Raw genomic sequence first — 13,671 nt, 5'->3', positions numbered from 1 at the left:
CATACATGACATTACTTCATTGTATAATTTAAAATCATCATGATGTCTGGTGCTTGATATTATTATAATTATGTACTGCATGAAATAAGTGTTGAATCCATCTCTGTGGCATGTCCATGTAAATGCGTCTGTTACCATATATTGCTGTGCTCGCTGCGCGTATTTGCAAGTATAGCGACTTATAATGTGTGTAGTTTGTATGTTCTTTTTATGTCATATTTTTGACTTCAACACTTCTCACCTCAGTTACACCTCTTCAGTGATACATGTTGTCGCACCCACTTGTGTATGACCACATAGCCACATTTGCATGCCGGCACACCACCGTTTTCTGGAACACTGATGGCACCATCGGATTTGTGTATATCACTGAATTAGGCCCAAGATCTGATACATGAACAAACAAACATTCAACCATATTATATGGTTAAAAATAATGTATTGTAACTCCCACTGTATGAATGGTGATAGATGTGTCTGTGGTGACAGGTGTGGCAAGGAATAACCTTCCAATAAAGGTTCCATCAAGTGACTTTTATTTACTACATTTAATTCAGAGATGTATGCACCCAATGGTTTGTGTACATCAACCATGGTGGGGAGCCTGCACATGACCCATTCATGTAAAGTCTTTCATTTTCTAAAACGTACAAAATAAATGACTGAATATGCACGTCAGTTTCAGGGGACCATGAGGAGGGGCCCATGAGGAGGGGGTCCATGTGCCATCTCTGTGAGGGAGCCCCTCTTGCCAATGCAGTTGGCCAGTAGACTCTGCCACTGTGCCAAGTCTACTGTACATGTGCAGGTCTCCTGGAGCATGGAACTTGGCTCATGGTGCCAGTCATTTCTCTACTGCACATATCTTTCAGAAAATTGTGGTCATGCCCCTTTTAGGGTGATTTCTGAAGCGCCAATACCAGAGAGGTAAGTGCAATGTATGGGTGCATGGTTGTAGTATGGATCCCTATGGACCCAGGGGCCTGTGTGCATGCCACACCCAGCACCCATTGCATACAGTACTTGCCTACTTTTGAAAAAGCATTTCAGGGAGATTGCAACATCTATGAGCACGGTGTGAAAGTGGATATGTACTGCTGTGGCTCAGCATTGTTGCTTTACTTGTTGATGAAAAGACACTGATACATTGCAGGGTTTGTTCATGTATTGCGTGCTACCGACATGTGGTTCCATATAAGTGGCCACGAAAAGCCTTATTTGAAAATACATGTAGCCATAGGGATCATTGTGCCTCATAGCCAAAGCTAGGAAAGGGCACTGATGAGCCCACTTGAGTGTACATAAGTTACACACTGTAATGTGGGTAAGGTGCAATTAGGGATATTGCTAGACTCTTCAGGGAGTCAGGGTGATTGCTGTTATTTCAGGGAGTCTCCCTTACATTAAGGGAGAGTTGGCAATTATGACCAATGTACATATGCCCATGGCCAGTTGTCATAAATGTCCAGTGTTGAGGATTGTAGCATAATAGTGTTCATCAAGATCTGCAGTGCATGATTTATCTTACATGCACCTCAACAGCATGAAAGCATCTGAGATACTCACATACGGGTGGTCATTCCGAGTTGTTAGCTCTGTAATTTTCTTCGCATTGCAGCGATTTTCCGCAAATTGCGCATGCGCAATGTTCGCACTGCGACTGCGCCAAGTAAATTTGCTATGCAGTTAGGAATTTTACTCACGGAATTACAAGGTTTTTTCTTCATTCTGGTGATCGTAATGTGATTGACAGGAAGTGGGTGTTTCTGGGCGGAAACTGGCCGTTTTATGGGTGTGTGTGAAAAAACGCTGCCGTTTCTGGGAAAAACGCGGGAGTGTCTGAAGAAACGGGGGAGTGTCTGGGCGAACGCTGGGAGTGTTTGTGACGTCAAACCAGGAACGAAACTGACCGAACTGATCGCAGTTGCCGAGTAATTGTGGAGCTACTCAGGAACTGCTAAGAAGTGTCTATTCGCAATTCTGCTAATCTTTCGTTCGCAATTTTACTATGCTAAGATTCACTCCCAGTAGGTGGCGGCTTAGCGTGTGCAAAGCTGCTAAAAGCAGCTTGCGAGCGAACAACTCGGAATGAGGGCCACTGTCCACAATGGAGACCTTAAGACTATGACATCCAGTGAATTTTGCTTTCAGGATTTTCTATTTTATCTGTACTGTGTATTTCTATCATTTGTCTCCTGAGACACTGTATTACTTTCATGAATGTAAAGTACCATAACCGCGCAGGGAAAGATCTCTCAGTAATGGGGTTTGAAAACATATGTTACTTGCAGGAAATGTGCAGCCTTGAGTTGACATTTCTAAATATTAGGCAGCAGATCTTCTGATTGCAGTGAACTGCGTGCTATCAATATGCTAGCTGAAAAATCAATGTGACACCATCATTAATTAAATACATTGGAATTTAATATGTGCAATTTATCAAAATGATATATTCAGGAACATGACTATAGGGTGTGTGTTCTACTCTTCTAGTGATAATTTAAACACTTTACTATTTAGAGTCTAAACATGTTCTCTGCGATCAGTTCTAAACACTTTCTGCCAGGTAACAATTGTTATTTTACATAAAAATATGATAATTATACTGTATACATATTAGAGGAAATCTAAACATTGTGTTTGATAAATAATGATTATGACCTGCCTGAGCCAAAGCCTGAAGCATCAATCTGAATACTGTATGCTTCAGGCAGAGTAAATATGAACATATGTTATTGTATGCCAAGAAAAGCATGCTTTAAACCTTTAGATTATTTTAAGTTATAGCCTTGTGTATGCTGCTTTTTAACTGTTAGCACTTTATTTTATTGGCTCAAATGTGCCTTCATTATACTTTTATTAAATCCAGTGATTTTACCCTTTACAGATTCTGTCAGTGCTTTTTAGCCATGTGTTTATATTATAAGACACATTTGTTTATTTTCCTTGGGTTACAAATAGTACAGCTTTCATCGGGTGTAGTATGGCTGACCGGCGGTCATGAGACCGCCGGTCAGCATACCGACGCCGGGATCCTGGCAGCATACTGACGCCGGGACACCGGCGGGGAGGTGCAAGTGCAGCAAGCCTCTTGCTGGCTCAGTGGCAACCTGCGGTCACCACGGGTTCTATTCCCACTCTATGGGTGTCGTGGACATCCACGAGTGGAAACATAGTATCTAAGGTTGAAAAAAGACAATTGTCCATCGAGTTCAACCTATTTGTGGTGTCCTATGCACAATTATTTTGTATAAAATTTTGACTGAAGTTGATGACTGCCGTTACGTTTTACCCCTCTTTTTTATAATAACCATAGTGCGTGACTATGCCCCGTAACCCTGGATATCCTTATCCATTAGGAATTTATCTAACCCATTCTTAAAGGTGTTGACTGAGTCGGCCATTACAACTCCCCCAGGCAGGGAATTCCAAACACGTATCCTCCTTACCGTAAAAAAGCCTTTACGCGGTATTGTGCGGAATCTCCTCTCCTCTAACCTGAGCGAGTGTCCACGAGTTCTCTGTGTTGATCTAACCAAAAACAGGTCCTGCGCAAGATCTGTATATTGTCCCCTTATATATTTGTAAATGTTGATCATGTCCCCTCTTAATCTCCTCTTTTCCAGTGTAAACATGCCTAGTCTTGCAAGCCTTTCCTCGTATTCCAGCGTCTCCATACCCTTAATTAGTTTGGTCGCACGCCTCTGAACCTTTTCTAGCTCCAGGATATCCTTTTTGTAGTAAGGTGCCCAGAATTGTACACAGTATTCAAGGTGTGGCATCACAAGCGATTTATATAACAGGAGTATAATACTCTCGTCCCTAGCATCAATTCCCCGTTTTATGCATGCAAATATCTTATTAGCCTTCTTTGCTGCAGTCCTACTTTGGGTACCACTGCTTAGTTTGCTATCTATGAGGACACCTAAATCCTTTTCCAGTACAGAATCCCCTAATTTTACCCCATTTAGTAGGTAGGTGTTATTGATGTTCTTGTTACCACAGTGCATTACCTTACACTTGTCTGTATTGAAGTGCATTCTCCATTTCGCTGCCCAAGCTTCTAATTTAACTAAGTCGTTCTGAAGCGACTCAGCATCCCCCTCCGCATTTATAACTTTACACAATTTGGTATCATCTGCAAAAATTGTCACCATGCTCTCTAGACCTTCTGTTAGGACGTTAATGAAAATATTGAACAATAGCGGTCCTAATACTGAGCCTTGTAGCACACCACTTAGCACTTCAGTCCAATTTGAAAAAGATCCATTAACCACAACGCGCTGCTCCCTATTATCTAACCAGTTTTTGACCCAAGTGCATATTGTGCTTCCTAGCCCTGATTCTTGTAGCTTGTAGATAAGTCTCATGTGTGGTACAGTGTCGAATGCTTTGGCAAAATCTAAAAAGATTACATTCACCTCTTTACCCTGATCTAGGTTTGCGCTTACCGTAGTCCCTGTTGGTCGGCATACCGACCATCGGGATAGTGAGGGGTCGGGATGCTGGAGGAGGTCATGTGACTGTCGGTCTCCCGACCGCCGGTCACATGAATACCACCCCTTTCATCTGCATACTATACAACTGAGGGCCTAATTCACAGGTAATCACAGCAGCCGATTATCGAACGACTGCGCGTGCGTATGGATCATATTGCGCAGGCGTGAGGCCAAACTGCAAATAAATGCGTTCTTTTTAATCGCTAGGTAAACACAAGGTGATTAACAGGAAGCGGGCATTTGGGGATGGTAACTGCCCATTTTATGGAAGTGCCTAGAAAAATGCAGGCGTTCCCAAGCGTTTTCAGGAAAGGTGTGTGACGTCAGCTCCGGGCTGATCAGCCTGTTTCTTTCGCACTGTAGGAGTAAGTCCTAGGAAAATCATTCGATGGTGAGTTGCAAATGGATTTGCAGCTGACCGGTGTTTACAAACCTTTTCGCACGGCGTATGCAGACTTGCACAGGGCAGTATTTCACTCTGTCTGGGAGGTGACTATCCGATCCCAAACCTCTGCAAATTCGCAGAGGTGGAATCAGGTCTGAATTAGGCCCTCAATCCAAAGCAACAGTATCGGTGGCAATCAGGGGCACCAGAATGTTTTCAGGTTGGGGGATCAAGAAAAAAAATTATTTTAGCACTTATTACCTCCACACAGATGTATTAAAATCACATCCAGGGAAAGGCGCTCTAATAGCAGCCCGCCCCTGCGATGTATAAAGTGATTGCATCAGCAGTCATTAGACAGTGCATGTGAGAGTGGCTGTTATCGGGGAGGGGGCCGGAGGATCCACTCATAGTTCCCACCAGGGGCATAGCCAGAACTTTTTGGGGTCCATAGCCACATATTGAAGGGTCCCCTGTCTCAATGCTTCTAGAGAGACTCCTCTCCACAGCAGCTGTTAATTTTATACCCCATAATAGTGTGTTTGTTCATTTTCTGAACCTTAGCAGTGCCCTAGTTCATGACATGTATGCCAAATTATAAGGGTACCAGTGCACATTCATATCATAACATACAAGGCCAGATGCATCATCACTTGGAAAGTGATAAAATGGAGAGTGAAAAAGTACCAGCCAATCAGCTCCTAACTGGCATTTTTGAAACACAGCATGTGACATGGCAGTTAGGAGCTGATTAGCTGGTACTTTTTCACTCTCCATTTTTCACTTTCCAAGCGATGATGCATCTAGCCACAGTGCCCTCAGTTCATATTATGTCACACTATAGTGCCCCAGTTCACATATGCCACACTGTAGTGCCTCCACATCATATCTTTCACATTACATTGCCCCATTTTATATTATATAACATTGTAATGCCCTCCAGTTCATTTTATACCACATTACAATGAGAAGGTCCAGTGTATATCAAGATACAGTGCAGACCACAAGGAAAGGCAAAAGTTTGTAAGGGCACCTGTGTATCACGGAATGGTGAAAAATTTATATAACACATGTAACTGTGACAGGGAAGGTGGGCCCCTCTTAGCTCAGGGCCCCATACCTGCTGCACTTCCTGCACCTATGGTAGCTATGTCCTTGGCACCCACCCTGTATGAGGATGTGCATGGAGCCTGGTAATGAGACTTAGCTCTTTGCTCTTCTAGGGTACATTTTCAGCTGAATCCAGACGGGAATGGGGGGGGGGGGGGGGATTGGGTCCAAAGTGGGGAGAGAGAAGGGACATGGGGAACTGAGGTGAAAGGGGGAGCCCTCACAGAGAATCTAGCCACACACTGTAGGGATTGAAGCTAGGTGCAGGTGGGAGAGGGGTTAAGCAGATAGAAAGGATATCATATCCATCCGGAGACTACAGCACACCTCCCAACTTGGAAAAGGAGGTGTGGCCTTGGGTGGGATGGGGTGTGGTTTCGACTAAGTGGGCATGGTCTTGCAGATCAATAATGTTTTTATGTATTTTGGGGGCATGCCCAGCGCTCTCTGCATTTTAAAGATGCCATGCTCGTGCTTCTCTACCTCAGTGTAGTTTACAATCCACACACATTACAGTAGGTTAAAAAAATTGTCAGAAACCAACTACTAGTAAGTTTTTGGAGTGGGGGCATACACCAGGGGAAACACGTGCAAGCACAAAGAGAACATGCAAACACCACACAGATAGTATGCAGACTTGGCCACATCTTATACTTGCAGATATTCAGTATTAAAGAGGCAGAAAGCGGAAGGAAAGTGGTGCATAAATCAAGTAAGGATATGCGCATGTATTTGATAAACAATCAGATATGGATTCCTGTAGGACAGAGGCACATTTGTTGCTGGTGCTTGGCTCTGGTACAAAATTCATATTGGTGATCACCAGTGTAACAACAAAAATAAGATTATAAACCTACCGGTAAATCTTTTTCTCGTAGTCCGTAGAGGATGCTGGGGACTCCGTAAGGACCATGGGGATAGACGGGCTCCGCAGGAGACATGGGAACTTTAAGAAAGACTTTAGGTATGGGTGTGCACTGGCTCCTCCCTCTATGCCCCTCCTCCAGACCTCAGTTAGAGAAACTGTGCCCAGAGGAGACGGACAGTACGAGGAAAGGATTTTTGTTAATCAAAGGGCAAGATTCATACCAGCCACACCAATCACACCGTAGAACTTGTGATATACTAACCAGTTAACAGTATGAAAACAACATAGCATCAGTCCAAGACCGATGAAAACTATAACACAACCCTTATGTAAGCAAAACTATATACAAGTCTTGCAGAAGTAGTCCGCACTTGGGACGGGCGCCCAGCATCCTCTACGGACTACGAGAAAAAGATTTACCGGTAGGTTTAAAATCTTATTTTCTCTTACTGTATGTCCTAGACTATGCTGGGGACTCCGTAAGGACCATGGGGATTATACCAAAGCTCCCAAACGGGCGGGAGAGTGCGGATGACTCTGCAGCACCGATTGAGCAAACAGGAGGTCCTCCTCAGCCAGGGTATCAAACTTATAGAATTTTGCAAAGGTGTTTGAACCCGACCAAGTAGCAGCTCAGCACAGCTGTAGTGCCGAGACCCCTTGGACAGCCGCCAAAGACGAGCCCACCTTCCTAGTGGAATGGGCCTTGACCGACTTTGGTAACGGCAATCCAGCCGTAGAATGAGCCTGCTGAATCGTGTTACAGATCCAGCGAGCAATAGTCTGCTTTGAAACAGGGGCGCCAACCTTGTTGGCCGCATATAGGACAAACAGTGCTTCTGTTTTTCTGACTTTAGCCGTTCTGGCAACGTAAATTTTCAGAGCCCTGACTACATCAAGGGACTCGGAATCCTCCAAGTTGTGCATAGCCACAGGCACCACAATAGGTTGATTCATATGAAAAGATGACACCACCTTAGGCAAGAATTGAGGATGGGTCCGCAATTCCGCTCTATCCATATGGAAAACTAGATAGGGGCTTTTATGAGACAAAGCCGCCAATTCCGACACTCGCCTAGCCGAAGCCAAGGATAACAACATGACCCCTTTCCAAGTGAGATATTTCAACTCCACCGTTTTAAGTGGTTCAAACCAGTGCGACTTAAGGAAACTCAACACCACGTTAAGGTCCCAAGGTGCCACCGGAGGTACAAAAGGAGGCTGAATATGCAGCACTCCCTTTACAAAAGTCTGTACTTCTGGGAGAGAAGCCAATTCTTTTTGAAAGAAAATGGATAAGGACGAAATCTAAACCTTAATGGAGCCTAATTTTAGGCCCAAATTCACTCCAGTTTGTAGGAAGTGAAGGAAACGGCCAAGATGGAATTCTTCCGGAGGAGCATTCCTGGCCTCACACCAAGCAACATATTTTCGCCATATACGGTGATAATGTTTAGCTGTCAGTCCTTCCTAGCCTTTATCAGAGTAGGAATGACCTCATCCGGAATGCCCTTTTCCGCTAGGATCCGGCATTCAACCGCCATGCCGTCAAACGCAGCCGCGGTAAGTCTTGGAACAGACAGGGCCCCTGTTGCAACAGGTCCTGTTATAGAGGAAGGGGCCACGGATCTTCTGTGAGCATTTCCAGTAGATCCGGATACCAGGTCCTTCGTGGCCAATCTGGAACAATGAGAATAGTCTGTACTCCTCTTTTCCTTATTATTCTCAACACCTTTGGGATGAAAGGAAGAGGAGGAAACACATAGACTGACTGGAACACCCACGGTGTCACTAGGGCGTCTACAGCTACCGCCTGAGGGTCTTTTGATCTGGCGCAATAACTCTGCAGCTTTTTGTTGAGGCGGGATGCCATCATGTCTATCCGGGGCAGTCCCCACTGACTTGCAATCTGTGCGAAGACTTCCTGATGAAGTCCCCACTCTCCTAGATGCAGGTCGTGTCTGCTGAAAAAGTCTGCTTCCCAGTTGTCCACTCCCGGAATGAACACTGCTGACAGTGCGCTTACATGATTTTCCGCCCAGCGAAGAATCCTGGCGGCTTCCGCCATTGCCACTCTGCTCCTTGTGCCGCCTTAGTGGTTTACATGAGCCACTGCGGTGATGTTGTCTGACTGGATCAGAACTGGCCGGTCGCGCAGTAAGGTCTCCGCTTGACGTAGGGCGTTGTGTATGGCCCTCAGTTCCAGGATGTTGATGTGAAGACAAGTCTCTTGACTTGACCAAAGACCTTGGAAGTTTCTTCCATGCGTGACTGCTCCCCAACCTCGGAGGCTCGCGTCCGTGGTCACCAGGATCCAGTCCTGAATGCCGAACCTGCGGACTTCTGGAAGGTGAGCACTCTGCAGCCACCACAGGAGAGATACCCTGGCTCTGGGGGACAGGGTGATCAACTGATGAATTTGTAGATGTGACCCGGACCACTTGTCCAATAGGTCCCATTGGAAAGTCCTCGCATGGAACCTGCCGAAGGGAATGGCTTCGTATGATGCCACCATCTTTCCTAGGACTCGAGTGCAGTGATGCACCGACACCTGTTTTGGCTTCAATAAGTTCCTGACCAGAGTCATGAGTTCCTGAGCTTTTTTTATCGGAAGATAAACTCTTTTCTGGTCTGTATCCAGAATCATGCCCAAGAAAGTCAGACGAGTCGTAGGAACCAACTGCGACTTCGGGATATTGAGAATCCAGCCGTGGTGCTGTAACACCTTCAGTGAAAGTGAGATGCTGTTCAGAAATTGCTCTCTTGATCTTGCTTTTATGAGGAGATCGTCCAAGTACGGGATAATTGTGACACCTTGCTTGCGCAGGAGCACCATCATTTCCGCCATTACTTTGGTAAAAATCCTCAGGGCCGTGGATAGCCCAAACAGCAACGTCTGAAATTGGTAATGACAATCCTGTACCGCAAATCTCAGGTATGCCTGATGAGGTGGATAAATGGGAACATGAAGGTATGCATCCTTTATGTCCGGAGACACCATAAAATCCCCCCTTCCAGGCTGGCGATGACCGCTCTGAGCGATTCCATCTTGAACTTGAACCTTTTCAAGTATAGGTTCAGGGATTTTAAATTTAAAATGGGTCTGACCGAACCGTCCGGTTTCAAGACCACAAATAGGGTTGAGTAATATCCCCTCCCTTGTTGAAACAGGGGAACCTTGACCACCACCTGTTGTAGATACAATTTGTGAATTGCATTTAACACTATCTCCCTTTCCGGGGGAGAAGCTGGTAAGGCCGATTTGAAAAACCGGCGAGGAGGCACCTCTTCGAATTCCAGCTTGTAACCCTGGGAAACAATTTCTATTGCCCAGGGATCCACCTGTGAGTGAACCCAGATGTGGCTGAAAACTCGAAGACGTGCCCCCACTGGAGCGGACTCCTGTAACAGAGCCCCAGCGTCACGCAGTGGATTTTGTAGAGGCCGGGGAGGACTTCTGTTCCTGGGAACTAGCTGTGTTGTGCAGCTTTTTTCCTCTACCCTTACCTCTGGCAAGAAAGGACGCACCTCGTACTTTCTTGTTTCTTTGTGATCGAAAGGACTGCATTTGATAATGTGGCGCTTTCTTAGGCTGTTAGGAAATATAAGGTAGAAAATTTGATTTATCAGCTGTAGCTGTGGAGACCAGGTCCGAGAGACCTTCCCCAAACAATTCCTCACCCTTGTAAGGTAAAACCTCCATATGCCTCTTTGAGTCGGCATCACCTGTCCATTGCCGGGTCCATAGGACTCGTCTAGCAGAAATGGACATCGCGTTGATTCTAAAACCCAGTAGACTAATGTCTCTTTGAGCATCTCTCATATATAAGACAGCATCTTTTATATGCCCTAGGGTCAATAAAATGGTATCCTTATCTAGGGTCTCAATTTCCGCTGATAAGGTATCTGTCCATGCTGCTACCGCGCTACAAACCCAGGCCGACGCAATCGCTGGTCTGAGTAAGGTACCAGAATGTGTGTAAATGGACTTCAAGGTAACCTCCTGCTTGCGGTCAGCAGGATCCCTGAGGGTAGCCGTATCTTGGGATGACAGCGCTACCTTTTTGGATAAGCGTGTTAATGCTTTGTCCACCCTAGGGGAGGATTCCCACCGTATCCTGTCCGTTGGCGGGAAAGGATATGCCATAAGAATCCTTATGGGAATATGCAGTTTTTTGTCTGGAGATTCCCAAGCTTTTTCACATAATTCGTTCAACTCATGTGAGGGGGGAAAGTTACCTCAGGTTTCTTTCCCTTATACATTTGTACCCTTGTGTCAGGGACAGGGGGTTCCTCTGTGATATGCAAAACATCTTTTATTGTAATGATCATATATCGAATACATTTAGCCAATTTTGGCTGTAACTTTGCATCATCGTAGTCGACACTGGAGTCAGAATCCATGTCGGTATCTGTGTCTACAATTTGGGATAGTGGGCGCTTTTGAGACCCCGAAGGTCCCTGCGACATAGGGACAGACATGGGTTGACTCCCTGGCTGCTCCCTAGCTTCAGCTTTGTCTAATCTTTTGTGCAATAAATTTACATTAGCACTTAAAACCTTACACATATCCATCCAGTCAGGTGTCGGCGTTGTCGACGGAGACCCCACACTCATTCTCTCCTCCCCCTCCCCCTGAAAGCCTTCTACCTCAGACATGTCGACGCACACATATCGACACACCACACACTCAGGGAATCCTCTTATCTGAAGACAGTTTCCCCACAAGGCCCTTTGGAGAGACAGAGAGAGAGTATGCCAGCACACACCCAGCGCTATATGACCCAGGAAAAAACACTATATAAATATATGTTTACCCAGTAGCGCTGTTTATACATATATAAATGCGCCAAATTATGTGCCCCCCCCTACTTCAAAACCCTCTTTCACAATGGTTTAGCAGGGGAGAGTCCGGGGAGCTTCCTCTTAGCGCTGTGCTGTGGTGAAAATGGCACTGGTGAGTGCTGAGGGAGAAGCACCGCCCCCTCGTCGGAGGGCTTCTGTCCCGCTCAAATATACTGAAAACTGGCGGGGGCTCTTTATATATACAGTGCCCAACTGTATATATACCTATTTTTGCCAGAGAGAGGTTTATATGCTGCCCAGGGCGCCCCCCCTGTGCCCTGCACCCTTACAGTGACTGCCGTGTGTGAGGTGTATGGGAGCAATGGCGCACAGCTTCACCGCTGTGCGTTACCTCAGTGAAGATCATGAAGTCTTCTGCCGCCTCTGAAGTCTTCTTTTCTTCTCATACTCACCCGGCTTCTACCTTCCGGCTCTGTGAGGAGGACGGCGGCGCGGCTCTGGGACGGACGGCGAGGGTGAGACCTGCGTACCGATCCCTCTGGAGCTAATGGTGTCCAGTAGCCTAAGAAGCAGAGCCTTGAAACTCACAGAAGTAGGTCTGCTTCTCTCTCCTCAGTCGCTCGATGCAGGGAGTCTGTTGCCAGCAGGCTCCCTGAAAATAAAAAAACCTAACAAAATATACTTTCTGGCAGGAAACTCAGGAGAGCTCCCTATAATGCACCCAGTCTCCTCTGGGCACAGTAGTAAACTAAGGTCTGAAGGAGGGGCATAGAGGGAGGAGCCAGTGCACACCCATACCCAAAGTCTTTCTTAAAGTGCCCATGTCTCCTGCGGAGCCTGTCTATCCCCATGGTCCTTACGGAGTCCCCAGCATCCTCTAGGACGTAAGAGAAAAAAGGTAAAAAAGTAAATAACTTATAACTGTTTTTAAAGCAGCTTTCATAGACTGGGGTGGTTGACACTATTGTGAGAAGTTATGAAAGGGGCTCATGTGCAGTCCCTGAGTGGGCCTATCCTTCCACCACCACATGCCTAGTGTAAACTCTGGCAGTGTGCCAGTGCCTACTGTGCATATGTATATCTCCAAGAAAATTGCATAATTTTCCCAGTGATTTCTGTATTGCACAAGTGCTACGTGCATATCCCTGGGTGATGTTGGGGCCATTTCCCCAGAGAATTCTTCAGCGGCAGCCATAAAGTAAGTATATTCAATAGACACAGGGTGCACTGTAGGCTATACTTGCACAGCAGGTTGGTTACTCAGTGCACAGAATCCCGGCAGCGGAATCCCAACGGATTTAGGTAAGTATAGTAACTGGGATAAGTATGATTTCCCAATGGACGGGATGCCGGCAGTCAGAATACTGACAGCAGCATCCCGTCCATCTTAATCCTGACAGCCCCAAGTAAGCTCCCTAACTCTCACCTGTTCCCCACCCTAACCCTAACCCACCCTTATGGGTGCCTAACACTAACCCTCCCTGCTTGGTGCCTAACCCTAAACCTCCCTTCAACACTGCCTAAACTTAACCCTCTCGGCTTGATGCCTACCCCTAAACTCCCCTGCTAAGTGCCTAACCCTAACCCTCCCTCCCCTGTACCTAACCCTAACCTTCCCATCCCTGAACCCTAACCCTCCTTCTAATGGCTATAACTAACCATCGCTGCGAATTGCTGAAAGAAGTATTGGGATTCCGGGCATCGATATTCAGATGCAAGGATCCTGAGTCCTGTCAGGCTTTAGACGCTGTTATTCCTGCGTTGAATGGGATTCCGGCATCGGTATTTCGAGCACCGGGATCCCATCCGTCGGGAAGCTGACTGCTTCCCTAGTAACCCTAACACACCCTTCTGCTGCCTAACTCTAGCCCACCCCTCCCGCAGCCTAGCTCTAACCATTCCCTTCAGTCTCCTAACCCTAACCATCCTCCTTGACAGCCTAACCCTAGCCCTCCCCCTAGTTCCTAACCCTAAACCTAACCCTAATACTCACCATCGGCGTG

Source organism: Pseudophryne corroboree, chromosome 8, assembly GCF_028390025.1.
Source record: "Pseudophryne corroboree isolate aPseCor3 chromosome 8, aPseCor3.hap2, whole genome shotgun sequence".
Classification (NCBI taxonomy): Eukaryota; Metazoa; Chordata; class Amphibia; order Anura; family Myobatrachidae; genus Pseudophryne; species Pseudophryne corroboree.
This window is presented reverse-complemented; position numbering follows the sequence as displayed.